Source organism: Oncorhynchus gorbuscha, linkage group LG07, assembly GCF_021184085.1.
Source record: "Oncorhynchus gorbuscha isolate QuinsamMale2020 ecotype Even-year linkage group LG07, OgorEven_v1.0, whole genome shotgun sequence".
NCBI classification, from domain to species: Eukaryota; Metazoa; Chordata; class Actinopteri; order Salmoniformes; family Salmonidae; genus Oncorhynchus; species Oncorhynchus gorbuscha.
Genome location: NC_060179.1, coordinates 42783740 through 42806561, shown reverse-complemented (window position 1 = coordinate 42806561; position 22822 = coordinate 42783740). Strand labels below are relative to the sequence as shown.

Sequence of the window (22822 nt, the reverse complement as noted above, 5' to 3'; positions counted from 1 at the left end):
TGAGGCCAACTCCATCGGGGGAGGAGAGTGTGAGTGTCCTCGTCTCCTGCCTGACGGGTTGTGCTCTGGAGTGGGCCAACGACGTCTGGAATGGCCCAGAGTCGGCGAAGGAGCACTACCCAGAATTGAGTGACAGTTCCATCTTAGGCAGCATAAGAGAAGCGTGCAGGATTTCACGTTGGAATTCCGGACCTTGGCCGCTAGGGCTGGGTGGAACGACAGGGCCCTGATAGACCACTGCCGGTGTAGTCTCCGGGAGGACGTCCGCAGGGAGCTAGCGTGTCGGGACGCCGCTCTCTCCCTTGACGAAATAATAGACATGTCTATCCGGCTGGACAATCCGCTGGCTGCCCGCGGGCATTCAGAGAGGGTCCTGTCTGTTCCACCACCTAGCACTCCCGCTCCCATTCCTATGGAGTTAGGGGGGGGGCGTGCCGAGGGGTACCGTAGGAGGAGGCTCCTCCTGCACCAGCTGTGGTCGGAGAGGACACACGGCCGATCGGTGCTGGGGGAGCCCGTCTGGGAGTCGAGAGGGCAGGCGGAACACTTATCGTGAGTCAGCACCAAACTCACCCAGAACCCCCTGTTGGCCACATGTTTGTATCGATTTTGTTTCTTGACTTTTCTCACTCTTCCCAGCATAAGGCGCTAGCCGATTCAGGCGCAGCTGGGAACTTTATGGATCGCGGACTCGCCATCAAGCTGGGTATTCCGCTAGTGTACTCCCTTGATAGCCGGCCATTAGGGTAAGGGTTGGTCAGGGAGGTCACGGTTCCACTGGACATGGTAACGCATGGGAATCATATGGAGCGGATTAGCCTCTTCATTATCGATTCACCTGTGTTTCCAGTGGTGCTGGGGGTTCCCTGGCTGGCTAGTCACAATCCTAGGATTGTGGAGTGTTCAGGGAGTGTTCAGGGAGGTGTATGGGAGCTTCCATCAGTGCCACATTGGTGGAGTGTCCAGACCAGGTTTCCACTGTGCGCATTCCCCCTGAATATGCCGATTTGGCTATCGCTTTCTGTAAGAAGAGGGCGACTAAATTACCACGTCATCGACAGGGGGATTGTGCGATAAATCTCCAGGTAAACGCTGCGCTTCCCAAGAGTCACGTGTACCCATTGTCGCAGGAGGAGACGTTGGCTATGGAGACATACGTCACAGAATCTCTGGGACAGGGGTACATTCGGCCCTCTATTTCACCCGTCTCCTCAAGGTTATTTTTTGTGAAGAAAAAGGAGGGAGGTCTGCGTCCGTGCATTGATTATAGAGGTCTAAATGCCATCACGGTGGGGTTTAGTTACCCACTACCTCTCATCGTTACGGCGGTGGTATCATTTCACGGAGCACAGTTTTTCAATCCTTTGTAGACGAGATTCTCAGGGACCTGCACGGACAGGGCATGGTTGTCTATGTCGATGATATTCTGATCTATTCCGCCACTCGCGCCACGCATGTGTCTTTGCTGCGCAAGGTGCTTGGTAGACTGCTGGAGCATGACCTATACGTCAAGGCTGAGAAGTGTGTTCTCCAAACGAGCTGTCTCCTCCTGGGTTATCGCATTTCCACCTCGGGGGTGGTGATGGAGTGTGACCGCATTAAGGCTGTGCGTAATTGGCCGACTCCAACTATGGTGAAGGAGGTGCAGCGGTTCTTAGGGTTTGCAGATTACTACCGGAGGTTTATCCAGGGTTTTGGCCAGGTAGCGGCCCCCATTACCTCACTGTTGAAGGGGGGGCCCGGTGCGTTTGCTGACAGAGCCTTCAATAGGTTGAAGGCGCTGTTCACAGATGCACCCGTGTTGGCGCACCCGGACCCCTCTTTAGCATTCATAGTGGAGGTGGACGCGTCCGAGGCTGGGGTGGGTGCCGTGCTATCACAGCGCTTGGGTACACCACCAAAACTCCGCCCCTGTGCAATCTTTTCAAGGAAGCTCAGTCCGGCGGAGCGTAACTATGATGTGGGGGACCGGGAGTTGTTAGCAGTGATAAAGGCCCTGAGGGTGTGGAGACACCGGCTTGAGGTGGCTAGGCACCCTTTTCTCATCTGGACCGACCACTAGAATCTGGAGTATATCCGGGCAGCTAGGAGACTGAATCCACGTCAGGCAAGGTGGGCCATGTTCTTCACCCGATTCAGGTTCACTTTGTCTTATAGACCAGGCTCCCTGAACACGAAGGCCGGCGCACTGTCCCGTCTCTATGACACGGAGGATCGGCCCACCGCTGGTCGTAAGTACGTGCCACTTGGTGTTCATGACCAACTGATTCGGTGGGCTCACACACTACCCTCTCCGGGTCATCCTGGTGTGGCGAGGACAGTGCGGGGTCTCAGGGGGAAGTAGTGGTGGTCCACCTTGGCTAGGGACGTTAGGTTTTATGTCTCTTCCTGTTCGGTGTGCGCCCAGAGTAAGGCTCCTAGGCACCTTCCTAGAGGGAAGTTACAGCCCCTCCCCGTTCCACAATGGCCATGGTCTCACTTGTCAGTGGATTTTCTGACCGATCTCCCCCTGTCTCAGGGGAACACTACGGTCTTGGTTGTTGTGGATCGGTTTTCTAAATCCTGCCGTCTCCTCCCGTTGCCCGGTCTCCCTACAGCCCTACAGACTGTGGAGGTTCTATTTGGGCTGATTAGTCTGGCTTTATTTACCAGTAGGCCCGCCTGCTCTTTGTGCGGGATTGTTTTGTGTAACTTGTGTGCACGTCTGTGGGTTACGTGTTTCCTATTTCGTGGGTTTTGCTGGACAGTCGTGGGTTTTGCTGGACAGTTTAAGTCCCCGTGTTTGGGGCATTTGTTTTGTTGTGCGCCCTGTGTTTTCGTGGGGTTGGCTTATGTTCGCCGTTTTGTGCATTAAATATAGCACTACCCTGAACTCTCTGCTTCCTGCGCCTGACTTCTCACCCACTACACCCAGTACGTTACAGTCTGTTATAACAGGATTCCTTATTTTGTGGCTGTATTATTCGCCCGGCACCTGTATACATTTTGGAATTGACTTTGTTTGAATAATAAATCCTAACAGATGATCTATCAAAGAATGATCTCAATCGTTTACATTTTGCACCAATCCTGCTGCTGACAGAGTTCACACCCCGGCAGCACTCAAGGAGAGTGTGTGTGTCTGTGCGACGCGACGGTGTGTGTGTGCGATGCGTGTGGACGAGTGTAGGCCTAAGCGGGTGTGCACGACACCCACGTGCGATGCATGTGAATGAATGTAAGTGTGCGTGTGTGCAAACACTGCAGACTGTGTCGGCAGAAGCCTTGCTGCACCAGGCGAGATTCACGAGGTGTTAGCCTGTAACCCAGCAATGGGACTCTGGGGGCTGAAGCCTGCGCCTCAACCTAACACCCCCCTCCCAACCCCAAACACACACCACACCCTTCACTAAACCCGTTAACCCCAAAGCGTGAGCTCATGATGTCTGTAACACCAATATAGCCCCCCCTGTCCTCTACCCTCATCCTTCAGGCAAATCACACCTTCTAAAATATCCTCCAGCTCTCTGTTTTCTCTCTCAAATGACCAAGTAGCTCCTCCTACAGGGCAGTGGATAATGCATCTTGCTTTCGGCGCCTTCGGTTTACTTTTCGGAAGAAATTCTCATCGAGGCTTTTCGAAGAGGCCGATAGTCACCCCTAAGTCTAATGTAACGGAGTCACCCGAAATTGTAGAAAACAGTTCAAGATATACAAAGAGTTATTTTAGTGGCGTCCACTTGCCACATCCATCAAACAGGCAGATTGCATTTACACGTACATTGTAGTCACTTAGCAGACGCTCTTATCCAGAGCGATTTACAGTTAGTGCATTCATCTTAAGATAGCTAGGTGGGACAACCACATATCTCAGTCATAGTAAGTACATTTTTACCTAATAAAGTAGCTATAAGCAAAGTCAGTGCTAGTAGGGGAGAAAAAAGTCAAGTGCAAGTGTTAGTTCACAAAAGGCTTTAAAACATGTATATACATTTTATGGCCTTACTTCAAATGGCCAAACCCATCTGTAGCTGCAGTATTACTGTAAGTGCAGAGGTAAACACGAGGCGCCAGTTTAAAGCAGACTAAAAAGCAAACCATTCACCTTTAGTCTCACCGCCATCTCTGACCAAAATGGCCATTCTAATGCTTTCCATGCCAAAACTGACTCAATGTCTCAACCACAGCTGCCTCCTCCCCTCCCCACTGACTTCACCATCCCTCCTAGATGTGGACAAACAGAGTTTGCTGAAAGCTTTTCTGTACTACGCCGTTGCAGTCATTGTGAGGTATTTCCCTCCCAACATCTGTCCAACAACCCTCAGCTCAGTGTTTCGCTTGGGCGGCATTCTCTTTTTCTGTTGTTTCCTAATGCGTTCAGATTTAGGCAAGGATTACTCTGGGATTAAAAACTTCCATCCATTTCTCCCTCTCTCTCCCATTCACCCAGCTGGAGAGGACAGGATATTAAAAGGAGAGCAAATATACATTTGAATCACGGAGAGAAAAGTACACATAACAGGAATGTCCAACGTCTATTTATGAACTGAACCCCAGCATGCATTATACTCCTAAACTGTCCTGCCTGTTTTTTTTTGCCACGATGCCACCACCTACAGTATTGGGACACACACTGAAAGTCTTAAATCCAACGAGAGCTAAAAGAAACATACATACAGTGCCTACAGAAAGTCTAACCACCCAAAATGTTCACCTTTTGTTGCCGTATAGCCTGGATATAAAATGCATTAAAAGTGTTATTTTTCCCCATTGATTTACACATCCTACCCCACAACTTCGAAGTAAAAATGTTTTCTTTTTTTATTTATCGATAAAAATATTAAAATTAAATAGCTTGGTTAGATAAGCGTCCACCCCCCCTTGTAATAGTGATCCTATATTTGCTCAGGTGCAACCAATCACCGTCAAAATCACACACCAAGTTAATTGGCCTCCACATGTGTTAAATTGCAGTGATTCACATGATGTCAAGATACATTCAGCAGTTCCTGTAAGTTACTTCTGCTGGGTAGTGAATTGCAAAGCAAACACTCAACCATGAGCACCAAAGATTTTTTATACACTCCAGGACAAAGTTGTGGGAAGGCACAAGTCTGGCATGTATTGTAGGGTGGCAAGAAGGAAGCCATTACTCAAGAAAGCCCACCTTGAATCTGAATTTTAAAAAACACTGTAGCCATGTGGCCAATAGTGTTGTGGAACTTTTTGGCATAAATGCAAAGTGTTGTTTGGTGCAAACCCAACACACCACACCATCCCTACTGTGAAGCATGGTGGTGGTGGCAGCATCATGTTATCGGGATGTTTCAGTTATATTTCACTTATCAGGATAGAAAGGAATATGAATGGAGAAATGTACAGAAAAGTCCTTGAGCAAAACCTGCTGCCCTCTGTAAGAAACTAGAACGGAAGATCAACGGAAGATCAAATTTCAGCATGACAACGACCCGAAGCACACAGCCAAAGCTACAGTGAAATGGCTAAGGAATAAAAAGATACATGTCCTGAACAAAAATAGAAACGCAACGTGCAACAATTTCAAATATTGTTACAGTTCATAAGGAAATCAGTCAAATGAAGTGAATGAATTTGACCCTAATCTAAGCCATGGGTGGGCCTGGGAGGGCAAAGGCCTAGCCACTTGGGAGCCAGGCCCAGCCTATCAGAATAAGTTCTTCCCGGTACAGGGGCGTTAATACAGATAGAAATACGCCTCAGCACATTTCGAAAACAAAACGTTTATTCTTTCAGTGAAATACTCTTAAGTCTAAATATTGCTGTTACATTGCACAACCTTCAATGTTATGTCATAATTCTGTCAAATTCTATCAAATTAATTACGGTCTTTGTTAGGAAGAAATGGTGTTTGCAATGAGCCCAAACTGCTGCATATACCCTGACTCTGCTTGCACTGAACGCAAAAGAAGTGACACAATTTCCCTAGTTAATATTGCCTGCTAACATTAATTTATTTTAACTACATATGCAGGTTTAAAAAATATATACTTGTGTATTGATTTTAAGAAAGGAATTGATGATTATGGTTAGGTACATTTGTGCAACGATTGTGCTTTTTTTTGCGAATGCACGTTGTTAATAGGGATCGGCATTCCGTTAACGGGACGGTTGTAAATCAAGCAGCGCGTTATGTCAAGATCACATTTTTTTATCGAAACAACAAATGCCTGTACATATAAGTGTCTTATATCGACTGAAAACTTAAATTTGTTTTAATATAACTGCATTGACTAATTTACAGTAGCTATTACTGCGGAAAGAAAATGCCATGCTATTGTTTGAGGAGAGCTCCGAACAACGAAACACTTTTTTTCAGAGCGATAGGTTTGATAAATTCACCTCTGAAGGTGAAATGTGTACTTACATTCTGAAATCTTGCTCTGATTTATCATCCAAAGGGTCCCAGAGATAATGTGAAGTGTCGTTTTGTTAGATAAAATATAATTTTTCATATCCTAAAAAGGTCCATATAGCACGCACGATCGATTTTGTATTTCCACTCAAAGATAAGGAATCTGTGAAGATCTCACCTTAAACGTTGTTTGAACGAGTCAAATCACGTTCGTATGTATTCCTCAGACATCCTAGAAGGTAACAAGACTTCACTATTTCATTAGGGGTGTAGTATATCCTATAGGACGCCATATTTGATCAGAGAGCGACGCCTTCATGGCACACCGATGACGCGGGCGGCCATCACTTGAAGGACTGTATCTTTGTCAAATAAGCACCAATTGGGGTCAAACAAAGCTAGCTAGATTGCCAAAGAGCTGGCTTTACGGGAGTATCCAGAAACCCCATCTCGGTCGCAAAATGTAGACGCTAACCTTTTGTGACAGCAAGAATATTCGGAGTTATCAAGTTATGAAAACTGATTGTTTTGCAAATGTTGAACTTATAATATGGATACTAATACTTGGAAAGCTAAATCAAAGTCCAAGAATACAGATTTGACGATATTCTTGCAGAAAAATGGAATATGAATGAGAATGTCTCCACGATTTGCCCAAATGTATCTGGGGATTCACACTAAAATTATTGTTTTTCACTCATTTTTAAAGTTATCCATCTGAAACCTTGCACATACACTGTTGACGTCTTGTGGACACTATCGGAATTACAACCAGAGTGATGGCTATAACTATGACCTTTCTCTTGCATATCAAAGATGGTGGTAGAAAAAGACCGATTTCGTTTTTTCTTTTGTATTTTCTTCTACCAGATCTAGTGTTATATTCTCCTACATTCAATTCACATTTCTACAAAGTTCAAAGTGATTATATGCAACGCAGAACAAGCTAGTTAACCTAGTAATATCATCAACCATGTGTAGTTAGCTGGTGATTATGTGAAGATTGATTATGTAAAACTGCACATCGTAGAGTGGCCTTTAATTGTCCCCCAGCACAAGGTGCACCTGTGTAATGATCGTGTTGTTTAATCAGGTTCTTGAAATGCCACAGCTGTCAGGTGGATGGATTACCTTTGGCAAAAGGAGAAATGCTCGTTTGCAGAGATGTAAACAAATTTGTGCACCAAATTTTTTGAGAACTAAGCTTTTTGTGCTGGGATCTTTTATTCCAACTCATGAAACATGGAACCCACACTTTACATGTTGCATTTTTGTTCAGTGTGTTTTTTTTTCAATAAAAATGTCCCCTTAAAACTGTGGAGTATGGTGTGTAGATACGTGGGGGGGTAATCCTTATATAAATACATTAAACTCGAAGGCACTGACACAATGTGAAAAAAGTTTAAGGGGGCGTAGACTTTTTATTGGCACTATTGGCTAACCTCCTAGAAAGGGTATTTAGACTTATGTATCCATGAACACCACAGTATCATATTATTCCATAAAATGTTCCATATTCCAGTGAGTGGGAGAAAGGGGGTCTGAGTCGAGCAGACACACAAGGCCCCCGGCTTAGGGAAACACCATGGAATGTGCCTCTTGGATTTCCTACATTGAACTGGCGGGAGGCAGGAAATGTTACCGTTAATATCAGGACCCTGACTTTAACGCCACTCTGCAAACACACATCATTTTGGAGAGAGAGAGAGAGAGAGAGAGAGATGGATGGAGGAAAGAAATCTAACAAGGAGCGCATCCATATTTCCACAGTAGGACGAAGGCAGCATAAAAAACCTATTTGGGAATTCTTGGCATCTGATCAGTGGGAGTCGATACATCACCCTGCAGACGGGGCTATAAGTTACCCTGCCTGGGTGAGTGAGATAGAGAAAGGAGAGAGAGAATTTGTGTGCATATATATGTGTGTGTGTGTGTGTGTGTGTGTGTGTGTGTGTGTGTGTGTGTGTGTGTGTGTGTGTGTGTGTGTGTGCGTGCGTGCGTGCGTGTGTGCGTGCGTGCGTGCGTGTGTGTGTGTGTGTGTGAGCATACAGTCCACAGACATGCTACACATAGCTAGCTATAAGGAGAGAGAAGCAGGCAGCAGAACCTACCAGTGTCCTGTTGTGTGTGGTGGCTAATGACTTCCCCAGGCCTTTAGTATGTTCTGTGGGATGATGGCTTCTGCCCTGTGAGAAATAAACAGGAGATTGTTCAGAGGTGGGGCGAGGAGGAGAGGAGGCACAGTAAAGTTGTAAGGGGGGAAAATAGAAGCATATGGAAAACAAAACAGTGCAGGGCAGTACAAAGACCATCAGCAATAGCACCACCCACCAACGCTACCCTCCCTCTCTTTAGGTGGTAGACAAGCCTGGCTAGTGAGCTAGCTAACCGGGGGCCTGGGCTCTCATCTGGATTCTTTACATGTCTGGGACTGAATCTGATGACGTAGTCAGCTCTTGTAGACCCCTGGCTTCTGTTATTGTAGACCCCTGGCTCTCACGGCATCGTTTGCTTTACTCTTAATTGGGCTACATGGGTCTCAGAGGAGGAAGGAGGGGAAAAGAGAGAGGAGAAGAAGAAATGGGTACAAAGTGGAAACTGTTCCAAGTTTCACAGGGAGGAAGAAGCTGTTAATGTGATTATGGTCCCATCGGAAGGGAAGCGCCGGAGGAGGGCGTGTGTGTGTGTGTGTATGTGTGTGTGTGTGTGGAAAAAAGGGTCAAGATGCCGCTACAAGCCCCATAAAATTGTGGGGGGGGTCCCTCCCTCACAGCAAGAGTAGATACAGCTCACAGAAAGCTGGCAATGTGGAGATGTGATGGAGGGGGTGGGATGCTAGTGGTGGTGGTGGTGGGGGGGGGGGGGTCGACATGCCTAATTTGTGCCTGATTAGACAGAGTCAGGGGTCGGGAGCTATGTTTGCTCAGAGGACCTCATGGGCTTGGAAACAGAGACCCAGAGGCAGGTGGAGGGTGGCTTGTGTATCTGTGGGCGTGGTTGGTGGCGGTGGGGGTGTAGTTAAGGAATAGGTATCAGACGTTCCGTGAAGAGAGACTCGCTGAGAATAACTCCACTATGTGCTCATGACGAGGCGAGTGAGCAAGCAGTACATGGGAACAGGGTGTGAGAGAAGGCTGGGTCACATACTTTTACCCCTCTGTGGGGTATCCATCCCAGCAGTCATGTTACAACAACTGACAGATGGAGTAGGCCAGGGAGGAAACACAGGGGGGGGGGGGAAGCAAAGCAGGCCGAAAAGGAGGAAAGGCTGGAGGGTCAAGGTCGAGGACCGCTTGTATTCTGGTAAAAGAAACAGGCTTCAAAAGTCTCGGGTGCTTTACCTTCAGCGTGAGATGCCTGGTGCCAACTCCACTATTCTCGCCTCAGCCCCACGAAAGGATTGTCATTGTCAGAATGAACTTCCACTAATCAATTAATAATCCATTTTAAAAGCGCGTCTTGGCAGAAATACACAGTGCATTCGGAAAGTATTCGGACCACTTGACTTGTTCCACATTTTTGCTAAGTTACAGCTTGATTCTAAAATGGATTAAATAAAATTTAAAAAATCCTCCGCAATCAACACACAATACCCCGCAATAAAAGTGCGAACATGTTTTTTGAAATGTTTGCAAATGTATTCAAAATTTAAAAAATACATAAGTATTCAGACCCTTACTCAAAACTGAGCACATCTGCATCCTGTTTCCATTGATCATTCTTGAGAGGTTTCTTGAACTTGATGGGAATCCACCTGTGGTAAATTAAATTGATTGGACATGATTTGGAAAGGAACACACCTGTCTATGTAAGGTCCCACAGTTGACAGTGCATGTCAGAGCAAAAACCAAGCCATGAGGTCAAAGGAATTGTCGGTAGAGCTCCGAGACAGGATTGTGTCGAGGAAAAGGTCTGGGGAGGCATACCAAAACATTTCTGCAGCATTGAAGGTCCCCAAGAACACAGTGGCTTCCATCATTCTTAAATAGAATATGTTTTCCTAGAACTGTCCACCCGGCCAAACTGAGCAATCGGAGAAGCGGCTTGCTCAGGGAGGTGACCAAGAACCCGATGGTCACTCTGACAGAGCTCCAGAGTTCCACTGTGGAGATGGGAGAACCTTCCAGAAGGACAACCATTTCTGCAGCACTCCACCAATCAGGCCTTTATGGTAGAGTGACCAGATGGAAGCCACTCCTCAGTAAAAGGCATATGACAGCCCACTTGGAGTTTGCCAAAAAGGCACCTAAAGGACACTCAGACCATGAGAAACATTCTCTGGTCTGATGAAACCAGGATTGAACTCTTTGGCCTGAATGCCAAGCGTCACATCTGGAGGAAAATATGCACCATCCCTACGATGAAGCATGGTGGTGGCAGCATCAAGCTGTGGGGATGTTTATCAGCGGCACGGACTGGGAGACTAGCCAGGATCGAGGGAAAGATGAACGGAGCAAAGTACAGGGAGATCCTTGATGAAAACTTGCTCCAGAGAGTTCAGGACCTCAGACTAGAGAGAAGGTTCACCTTCCAACTGGAATTCTCTAGGCTGTATTTGCTGCTAAAGGTGCTTCAACAAAGTAGTGAGTAAAGGGTCTGAATACTTATGTCATTATGGGGTATTGTGTTTAGCTTGATAAGGGGGGGAAAACGATTAGATCCATTTAAGAATAATAATAATAATAATAATATATGCCATTTAGCAGACGCTTTTATCCAAAGCGACTTACAGTCATGTGTACATACATTCTACGTATGGGTGGTCTCGGGGATCGAACCCACTACCCTGGCGTTACAAGCGCCATGCTCTACCAACTGAGCTACAGAAGGAGGCTGTAACGTGACAACAAGGGGTCTGAATACTTTCCGAATGCACTGTACATAGAAGTAGGCCTAGGCTACCTGGCCTGTGCGCAAATGTAGGCCTATAAATGTGCCATTTGGGAATCTGATAGTATTTCTTATTGTCTTAAAGCAATTTTCTCTTCACCTGTCTGATTTTACATACATAGAGAATGACAATAGTTCCTCAACATAGCCTATTTAAAAAAAATCTCTCCAGCTCACTTTCGATAACCACCACTCAGCCTGAAAGGGGGGAAAATGTCATGTTCTGATCCAGTGGAATTGTCATAAAATAGGCCTACCTGATTACTTCTTATCCGTTGCGCGAATAGCCTACAGCTATGTCTGTCCGGAGCTCACTTGTGCAGGAAACTCTGAGGGCCCAGAATATTTTATATAATGTTGCAAGTTTGCTCGAGAGATCTTCAGGCCTCACCCATACAATGTTTCAAGTTCTTTGAAGACGGGCCATGTGTAGCCAATGTCATTTATAGGATATTTATTTTTATCAGGACTTTTTTCTACATGCAGACTGAAATGTTTTTATTTGTTGGCTTTATGTAGGCTATTTTTTTTTACATAGTTGGCAATGGCAACAGAGGTTACTTTTAGAATTGTGATTAACCATATGATACTGATTTTGAGATACAAAGACTTTGTTACAAATGAAAGGAAACGGTTCCACAAAAAAAGTACATATGAAAATCATAACTGCCACACAGATCGATAGAAATGGAAAGATCAATTGGCACTCCAAATGGAAAAGGTTGCAGACCCTTGTTGTAACCTATTACCTACCAACAACTTCCGGAGGGTAACAGCAAAATCTGCAAAGGCCAACAGCAGCGGGAACAAGTGGGTCGGGAACAGGTTTTTTTTCTTCTTCTGGTTAGGCTATCTCTGGTTCCCTCGTGAGTCATTTGTGTGTCTTAATTATTTGATTACATTGTGCTTAAAGTGTCAGAAAAGCTCAGTAGCTTTACATATAGTTGATTTTTATTAAAACACATAGGGAATGCCTATATAGGGAAAAATACACGTTTTAACATTTTGACCAATTGATTGGTCGAAAGAACAGACGACTCTAGGTTAACCAGTATTTTTGCTATTGTTGAGGGCAGCCCTAAATCTATCTGACTTAAGACAAGCCTAGGGGATCGAGGTCAAGCCCTGCCTGCCAACAGCCCTTCAGAATCGTTATACTCCACATTTACTATGGGAAGCTGTTAAACGCTCTACATATAAAAACAGTCTACTCCTTTCAAAGTGATCTGTGACTGGTCCTCTCAATCAATATTCTTGGTCATGACACGATCTAACACAAAGCAGACCTTTAAAAAAGTAAGCCTTGATAGATCGTCTGTCCGCAACTTCATATTGAATCTGAGAACCTTTATAATCAAATCAAAATAAAAAGGGCCCCTCCCGGCTAGTGTGAATGAGATAGCAACAGTAACTCCGCAGCCTTTCCGAGCAGCTCACTCGGCACGCACAACAATCAATCCCAAGTGCAAGTCGAGCTGCATTTTAACATGTGCATGTCTCCAGGGTGTAGGTTACGAGATTCCTGGTGAGAAGGCGACTATACTTTTTGTGGGGATCCCCTCGCTACTGACTAAGGAAGGTGTTGGGTTGTGTGAAAAATCACACCCCGGACAAGATAAGCACACCAGAGAAACTCTTCTACAGCGATTCAAGGCAGATCGCATGAGGATAAGGTATAAAGTGTGTCTGTTTCAATTGAAAACACCTTGGGGGATAGATTCAGTGGGCTCCAAGTTTCCCCCACCTTAAAAGGCCCCCTTCTCTAGTGGCCAGGGAAGGGCTTTGATGTTGTAGGGCTAATTCACTGCTATGTCACAGGTTCAGTGACTGAAACATGGCAAGACATATTAAGATATCCAGCAGTGGGGTTACTGTAAGTCGCCTATGGAGCAATGACCCAGTTACGGCTATTGAGTACTTTTGCAAGTGCGGTAATCAGACATCAAGGGTTGCGGAGAAATTTAAATAATTTTACTTTCAAGTGGCTACCTTTTTCCTGATTTCATAGGTGAAGTAAACCAGCAGAGATAAAAAATGTAATAAGCTGCATTTCTTTCTTGACTAGCCAGCACATGGGTCCGGGGAGCTTGTATTGTTTCATTAGATATGCACTTTGAATCTCAAGCATCCTTCGTCTTCCATATGAAACCAGAGGGTCTGTTGCATCATGGGAGCTTCGGCAATTGGCGGCTACTCTCTGGGATCAGATTCAGCTAGGGAGCACCGATGGATGGCGTGTGCATCCCTGCTAGAGCCTGTGCCATTGGCTTTGGAGTGTTACCATGGTTACTGGACTGATTATGTGGCGGCCACCCCGTTCCCATGACGTTGAACTCTGACCTCCATAACCACCTAAAAACAAACACACTAACCTTTTGAATATCTTTATAATCACGTGAGACAATTAAGAAGACAACTGCAAGAAAAATCCCAGGCAGGCAGAGAGTAGGTTAGGTTATGAATGGAAAATTTTATCAGGAAACAATGGCAATGTTATGCAGGTGAATGAGGACCCAAAAGCGACTTGGCGAAAACAGAGTCTTTATTCCAGTAAAGGAAATAGGCAATACTCCTAGACAACTCGGAGCAGAAAACAAAACATAAAAAAACTAATTCCACTCGTAGTGACGAGGACAGACTGGAGACTCGACCATAAACTGTAGGTTGCCTCGGGAAGGCACCGACCGTAGCAGACTCAGACACCTGCTCACACGCAGCATCTGAGGGAAACAAGACACGACAGGGCGAGACAAAGACACAGCACGGTGAACAATATACAAGGATCCGACAGGACAGAAACGGAAGACAAGGGGAGAAATAGGGACTCTAATCAGAGGGCAAGATACGGAACAGGTGTGAAAAGATTAGATGATTGATTAGGGGAATAGGAACAGCTGGGAGCAGGAACGGAACGATAGAGAGAAGAGAGAGAGGGAGGGAGAGAGAAAAAAAGGAACGAACCTAATAAGACCAGCAGGGGGAAAACGAACAGAAGGGAAAGCAAAATGACAAGACAATATAAGACAAAACATGACAGTACCCCCCCACTCACCGAGCGCCTCCTGGCGCACTCGAGGAGGAATCCTGGCGGCAACGAAGGAAATCATCAATCAGCGAACGGTCCAGCACATCCCGAGACGGAACCCAACTCCTCTCCTCAGGACCGTAACCCTCCCAATCCACTAAGTATTGGTGACCCCGTCCCCGAGAACGCATGTCCATGATCCTACGTACATTGTAAATAGGTGCGCTCTCGACAAGGACGGGGGGGGAGACGAACGGGGGTGCGAAGAAAGGGCTTGACACAGGAGACATGGAAGACAGGATGGACGCGACGAAGATGTCGCGGAAGAAGCAGTCGCACAGCGACAGGATTGATGACCTGGGAGACACGGAACGGACCAATGAACCGCGGAGTCAACTTACGAGAAGCTGTCGTAAGGGGAAGGTTGCGAGTGGAAAGCCACACTCTCTGGCCGCAACAATACCTAGGACTCTTAATCCTACGTTTATTGGCGGCTCTCACAGTCTGTGCCCTGTAACGACAAAGTGCAGACCTCACCCTCCTCCAGGTGCGCTCACAACGTTGGACAAACGCTTGAGCGGAGGGAACGCTGGACTCGGCAAGCTGGGATGAGAACAGAGGAGGCTGGTAACCCAGACTACTCTGAAACGGAGATAACCCGGTAGCAGACGAAGGAAGCGAGTTGTGAGCGTATTCTGCCCAGGGGAGCTATTCTGCCCAAGACGCAGGGTTTCTAAAAGAAAGGCTGCGTAGTATGCGACCAATCGTCTGATTGGCCCTTTCTGCTTGCCCGTTAGACTGGGGATGAAACCCGGAAGAGAGACTGACGGACGCACCAATCAAACGACAGAACTCCCTCCAAAACTGTGACGTGAATTGCGGGCCTCTGTCTGAAACGGCGTCTAACGGGAGGCCATGAATTCTGAACACATTCTCGATGATGATTTGTGCCGTCTCCTTAGGGGAAGGAAGTTTAGCGAGGGGAATGAAATGTGCCGCCTTAGAGAACCTATCGACAACCGTAAGAATCACAGTCTTCCCCGCAGACAAAGGCAGACCGGTAATGAAGTCTAAGGCGATGTGAGACCATGGTCGAGAAGGAATGGGAAGCGGTCTGAGACGACCGGCAGGAGGAGAGTTACCTGACTTAGTCTGCGCGCAGTCCGAACAAGCAGCCACGAAACGGCGCGTGTCACGCTCCTGAGTAGGCCACCAAAAGCGCTGGCGAATAGAAGCAAGACTACCTCGAACGCCGGGATGACCAGCTAACTTGGCAGAGTGAGCCCACTGAAGAACAGCCAGACGAGTAGAAACAGGAACGAAAAGAAGGTTACAAGGACAAACACGCGGCGACGCAGTGTGCGTGAGTGCTTGCTTAACCTGTCTTTCAATTCCCCAGACTGTCAACCCGACAACACGCCCATAAGGAAGAATGCCCTCGGGATCAGTAGAAGCCACAGAAGAACTAAAGAGACGGGATAAGGCATCAGGCTTGGTGTTCTTACTACCCGGACGGTAAGAAATCACAAACTCGAAACGAGCTAAAAACAACGCCCAACGAGCTTGACGTGCATTAAGTCGTTTGGCAGAACGGATGTACTCAAGGTTCTTATGGTCTGTCCAAACGACAAAAGGAACGGTCGCCCCCTCCAACCACTGTCGCCATTCGCCTAGGGCTAAGCGGATGGCGAGCAGTTCGCGGTTACCCACATCATAGTTGCGTTCCGATGGCGACAGGCGATGAGAAAAATAAGCGCAAGGATGAACCTTATCGTCAGACTGGAAGCGCTGGGATAGAATGGCTCCCACGCCTACCTCTGAAGCCTCAACCTCGACAATGAATTGTCTAGTGACGTCAGGAGTAACGAGGATAGGAGCGGACGTAAAACGTTCTTTGAGAAGATCAAAAGCTCCCTGGGCGGAACCGGACCACTTAAAACACGTCTTGACAGAAGTAAGAGCTGTGAGAGGGGCAGCAACTTGACCGAAATTACGAATGAAACGCCGATAGAAATTAGCGAAACCTAGAAAGCGCTGCAACTCGACACGTGACCTTGGAACGGGCCACTCACTGACAGCTTGGACCTTAGCGGGATCCATCTGAATGCCTTCAGCGGAAATAACAGAACCGAGAAAAGTAACGGAGGAGACATGAAAAGAGCACTTCTCAGCCTTCACGTAGAGACAATTCTCTAAAAGGCGCTGGAGTACACGTCGAACGTGCTGAACATGAATCTCGAGTGACAGTGAAAAAAATCAGGATATCGTCAAGGTAGACAAAAACAAAGATGTTCAGCATGTCTCTCAGAACATCATTAACTAATGCCTGAAAAACAGCTGGCGCATTGGCGAGACCAAACGGCAGAACCCGGTACTCAAAATGCCCTAACGGAGTGTTAAACGCCGTTTTCCACTCGTCCCCCTCTCTGATGCGCACGAGATGGTAAGCGTTACGAAGGTCCAACTTAGTAAAGCACCTGGCTCCCTGCAGAATCTCGAAGGCTGATGACATAAGGGGAAGCGGATAACGATTCTTAACTGTTATGTCATTCAGCCCTCGATAATCCACGCAGGGGCGCAGAGTACCGTCCTTCTTCTTAACAAAAAAAAACCCCGCCCCGGCAGGAGAGGAAGAAGGCACTACGGTGCCGGCGTCAAGAGACACAGACAAATAATCCTCGAGAGCCTTACGTTCGGGAGCCGACAGAGAGTATAGTCTACCCCGAGGAGGAGTGGTCCCCGGAAGGAGATCAATACTACAATCATACGACCGGTGAGGAGGAAGGGAGTTGGCTCTGGACCGACTGAAGACCGTGCGCAGATCATGATATTCCTCCGGCACTCCTGTCAAATCGCCAGGTTCCTCCTGAGAAGTGGGGACAGAAGAAACGGGAGGGATAGCAGACATTAAACACTTCACATGACAAGAAACGTTCCAGGATAGGATAGAATTACTAGACCAATTAATAGAAGGATTATGACATACTAGCCAGGGATGACCCAAAACAACAGGTGTAAAAGGTGAACGAAAAATCAAAAAGGAAATAGTCTCACTGTGGTTACCAGATACTGTGAGGGTTAAAGGTAGTGTCTCATATCTGATACTGGGGAGATGACTACCATCTAAGGCGAACATGGGCGTAGGCTTCTCTAACTGTCTGAAAGGAATGTCATGTTTCCGAGCCCATGCTTCGTCCATAAAACAACCCTCAGCCCCAGAGTCTATCAAGGCACTGCATGTAGCACCCGAACCGGTCCAGCGTAGATGGACCGACATAGTAGTACAGGATCTTGATGGAGAGACCTGAGTAGTAGCGCTCACCAGTAGCCCTCCGCTTACTGATGAGCTCTGGCTTTTACTGGACATGAATTGACAAAATGTCCAGCAAGTCCGCAATAGAGGCACAGGCGGTTGGTGATCCTCCGTTCCCTCTCCTTAGTCGAGATGCGAATACCTCCCAGCTGCATGGGCTCAGTCTCTGAGCCAGAGGAGGGAGATGGTTGCGATGCGGAGCGGGGAAACACCGTTAACGCGAGCTCTCTTCCACGAGCTTGGTGACGAAGATCTACCCGTCGTTCTATGCGGATGGCGAGAGCAATCAAAGAGTCCACACTGGAAGGAACCTCCCGGGAGAGAATCTCATCTTTAACCTCTGCGTGGAGTCCCTCCAGAAAACGAGCGAGCAGCGCCGGCTCGTTCCAGTCACTAGAGGCAGCAAGAGTGCGAAACTCTATAGAGTAATCCGTTATGGATCGATCACCTTGACATAGGGAAGCCAGGGCCCTAGAAGCCTCCCTACCAAAAACTGAACGGTCAAAAACCCGAATCATCTCCTCTTTAAAGTTCTGGTAATTGTTAGAACAATCAGCCCTTGCCTCCCAGATAGCTGTGCCCCACTCTCGAGCCCGGCCAGTAAGGAGTGATATGACGTAAGCAACCCGAGCTCTGTCTCTAGAGTATGTGTTGGGTTGGAGAGAGAACACAATATCACACTGGGTGAGAAAGGAGCGGCACTCCGTGGGCTGCCCGGAGTAACAAGGTGGGTTATTAACCCTAGGTTCCGGAGGCTCTGCAGACCAGGAAGTAACAGGTGGCACGACACGAAGACTCTGGAACTGTCCAGAGAGGTCGGAAACCTGAGCGGCCAGGTTCTCCACGGCATGACGAGCAGCAGACAATTCCTGCTCGTGTCTGCCGAGCATGGCTCCTTGGATCTCGACGGCAGTGTTACGAGCGTCTGTAGTCGCTGGGTCCATTCTTTGGTCGGATCCTTCTGTTATGCAGGTGAATGAGGACCCAAAAGCGACTTGGCGAAAACAGAGTCTTTATTCCAGTAAAGGAAATAGGCAATACTCCTAGACAACTCGGAGCAGAAAACAAAACATAAAAAAACTAATTCCACTCGTAGTGACGAGGACAGACTGGAGACTCGACCATAAACTGTAGGTTGCCTCGGGAAGGCACCGACCGTAGCAGACTCAGACACTTGCTCACACGCAGCATCTGAGGGAAACAAGACACGACAGGGCGAGACAAAGACACAGCACGGTGAACAATATACAAGGATCCGACAGGACAGAAACGGAAGACAAGGGGAGAAATAGGGACTCTAATCAGAGGGCAAGATACGGAACAGGTGTGAAAAGATTAGATGATTGATTAGGGGAATAGGAACAGCTGGGAGCAGGAACGGAACGATAGAGAGAAGAGAGAGAGGGAGGGAGAGAGAAAAAAAGGAACGAACCTAATAAGACCAGCAGGGGGAAAACGAACAGAAGGGAAAGCAAAATGACAAGACAATATAAGACAAAACATGACAGGCAATGCTCAATTTTCATACCAGCAGCCTGGGGGTCGAATGGCTTTTCAAGAGTAGGCAGGGGAGCGATGGAGGGAAAGCATCCATTGTCAATAAAAGACACAGAGGGTTTCTGTACATTGATGAAACTCTAGTCACTGCCCTTCCCACACATGGTCTCTGTTTTTGTGTTTGTGTTTGCAAAATCAGGGGGTTGAAAGGGGAACCATGCCAGGGCATGGAATGGACACCCGGGTTGAGTCCGTAGAGGGCAGGGCAGTGCCAGTCGCCTCCATGTTCAGTGCTTGTTCTACACTGTGCCACTGGTATTGCACATCCTGGCACCACAGCAGAGTTGCTCATGCATGATGGTGTGAGAGACAGGCACACACACATGCAAGCACCTATTGTGGCATTTGTACATTTGGCTTCGATAGAGATTCAGGTTATTACTGTACATACAGTGCCTTCAGAAAGTATTCCTTTGCATAAGTATTCACACTCCTTTGCTATGGCACTCCAAATGATCTTTGAGATGTCACTACAACTTGACTGGAGTTCACCTGAGGCCAATTAAATTGTGAAATGATTTAGAAAGAAACACACCTGTCTATATAAGGTCCCATAGTTGACAGTGCATGTCAGAGCAGAAACTCTATCATGAAGTCAAAGGAACTGTCCGTAGATCTCCGAGAGAGAATTGTGAGGAGGCATATATCTGGGGAAGGGTATAAAACCATTTCTAGAATGTTGAAAGTTTCCAAGAGCACAGTGGTCTCCATCGTTGAGAAATTTAAAAAATATGTAACTACCCAGATGCTGCCTAGAGCTGGGCGTCTGACCAAACTGAGCAATCGGAAAAGATTACCTTGGTCACAGAGGTGACCAAGAATCCAATGACCACTCTGACAGAGCTACAGAGTTCCTTGGCTGATATGGGAGAACCTGCCAGAAGGATCACAATCTCTCAAGCACTTCACCAATCTGGGCTTTATGGTAGAGTGGCCAGACTCTCTCAGGAGGAAGCACCTCCTGAGAAAAAGGCAAATGATAGTCTGGAGTTTGCAAAAAGGCATGTGAAAGGCTCTGAGAGCATAAGGCAAAAGATTCTGTGGTCTGATGAGGCAAAAATGTAACACTTTGGTCTGAATGCAAAGACCTATGTCTGGAGAAAACCAGGCACAGCTCATCACCTGTCTAACACCATCCCTACTGTGAAGCATGGTGGCGGCAGCATCATGCTATGGGGATGCTTTTCAGAAGAAGGGACTGGTAGACTGGTAAGGATAGAGGGAACAATGAATGGAGCCAAATACAGGCAAATCCTTGATGAGAACTTCACAGTGTCATGTTTTGTCATTTATTATCTTGTCTTGTCCCTGTGCTTCCCATTCTATTCGTTTCCCTCTGCTGGTCTTATTAGGTTCTTTCCCTCTTTCTATCCCTCTCTCTCCCCCTCCCTCTCTCACTCTCTCGCTCTCTCTTCTCTCTATCGTTCCGTTCCTGCTCCCAGCTGTTCCTATTCCCCTAATCATCATTTAGTCTTCCCACACCTGTTCCCGATCCTTTTCCCTGATTAGAGTCCCTATTTCACTCCTTGTTTCCCGTACCTGCCCTGTCGGATCCTCATTTATAATTCACCGTGCTGTGTCTATGTTTGGCCCTGTCGTGTCGTGTTTCCCTCAGATGCTGCGTGGTGAGCAGGTGTCTGAGTCTGCTAGGTTCAAGTGCCTTCCCGAGGCAACCTGCAGTTCTCGATCAAGTCTCCAGTCCGTTCTCGTCTTTACGTGTAGTATTATGCTTTTTGTTTTGTAAAGTTTATTCTGGATTAAATACTCTGTTTTCGCCAAGTCGCTTTTGGGTCCTCATTCACCTGCATGACAGAAGGATCCGACCAAGGAATGGACCCAGCGACTACAGACGCTCGTAACACTGCCGTCGAGATCCAAGGAGCCATGCTCGGCAGACACGAGCAGGAATTGTCTGCTGCTCGCCATGCCGTGGAGAGCCTGGCCGCTCAGGTTTCCGACCTCTCTGGACAGTTCCAGAGTCTTCGTCTCGTGCCACCTGTTACTTCCTGGCCTGCCGAGCCTCCAGAACCTAGGGTTAATAACCCACCTTGCTACTCCGGGCAGCCCACTGAGTGCCGCTCCTTTCTCACCCAGTGTGAGATTGTGTTCTCTCTCCAACCCAACACATACTCTAGAGAGAGAGCTCGGGTTGCTTACGTCATTTCACTCCTTACTGGCCGGGCCCGAGAGTGGGGCACAGCTATCTGGGAGGCAAGGGCTGATTGTTCTAACAATTACCAGAACTTTAAAGAGGAGATGATTCGGGTTTTTGACCGTTCAGTTTTTGGTGGGGAGGCTTCTAGGGTCCTGGCTTCCCTATGCCAAGGTGATCGATCCATAACGGATTACTCTATAGAGTTTCGTACTCTTGCTGCCTCTAGTGACTGGAACAGCCGGCGCTGCTCGCTCGTTTTCTGGAGGGACTCCACACAGTGGTCAAAGATGAGATTCTCTCTCGGGAGGTTCCTTCCAGTGTGGACTCTTTGATTGCTCTCGCCATCCGCATAGAACGACGGGTAGATCTTCGTCACCAGGCTCGTGGAAGAGAGCTCGCATCAACGGTGTTTCCCTGCTCCGCATCGCAACCATCTCCCTCCTCTGGCTCTGAGACTGAGCCCATGCAGCTGGGAGGGATTCGCATCTCGACTAAGAGGGAACTGGATTTGATGGACATTTTGTTAATTCATGTCCAGTAAGAGGCCAGAGCCCATCAGTAAGCGGAGGGCTACTGGTGAGCGCTACTACTCAGGTCTCTTCATCTAGATCTTGTACTACTATGTCGGTCCATCTACGCTGGACCGGTTCGGGTGCTACATGCAGTGCCTTGATTGACTCTGGGGCTGAGGGTTGTTTCATGGACGAAGCATGGGTTCGGAAACATAACATTCCTTTCAGACAGTTAGACAAGCCTACGCCCATGTTTGCCTTAGATGGTAGTCATCTTCCCAGTATCAGATTTGAGACACTACCTTTAACTCTCACAGTATCTGGTAACCACAGTGAGACTATTTCTTTTTTGATTTTTCGTTCACCTTTCACACCTGTTGTTTTGGGTCATCCCTGGCTAGTATGTCATAATCCTTCTATTAATTGGTCTTGTAATTCTATCCTATCCTGGAACGTACTTGTCATGTGAAGTGCTTAATGTCTGCCATCCCTCCCATTTCTTCTGTCCCCACTTCTCAGGAGGAACCTGGCGATTTGACAGGAGTGCCGGAGGAATATCATGATCTGCGCACGGTCTTCAGTCGGTCCCGAGCCAACTCCCTTCCTCCTCACCGGTCGTATGATTGTAGTATTGATCTCCTTCCGGGGACCACTCCTCCTCGGGGTAGACTATACTCTCTGAACGTAAGGCTCTCGAGGATTATTTATCTGTGTCTCTTGACGCCGGTACCATAGTGCCTTCTTCCTCTCCGGCCGGGGCGGGGTTCTTTTTGTTAAGAAGAAGGACGGTACTCTGCGCCCCTGCGTGGAAAGCTGAATGACATAACGACAATCGTTATCCGCTTCCCCTTATGTCATCAGCCTTCGATGACCAGGTGCTTTACTAAACCTTCGTAACGCTCTCGTGCGCATCAGAGAGGGGGACAGAAAACACACCCGTTAGGGCATTTTGAGTATTCTGCCGAATGCGCCAGCTGTTTTTCAGGCATTAGTTAATGAT

The 22822-nt window shown here is 47.4% G+C and overlaps 1 protein-coding gene across 3 annotated transcripts in view; it reads right to left on the bottom strand.

Annotated features, from left to right (window-relative positions):
- The window catches only part of LOC124039883 (thyroid hormone receptor alpha-like), a 207164-nt gene that overhangs the window by 103083 nt on the left and 81259 nt on the right, over positions 1 to 22822 (bottom strand). For all 3 annotated transcript variants that reach the window (XM_046356401.1, XM_046356398.1, XM_046356399.1), the window contains exon 2: positions 8482 to 8556. The gene's annotated coding sequence lies outside the window, so the exon portion shown is untranslated. The remainder of the gene's footprint in view (positions 1 to 8481; positions 8557 to 22822) is intronic.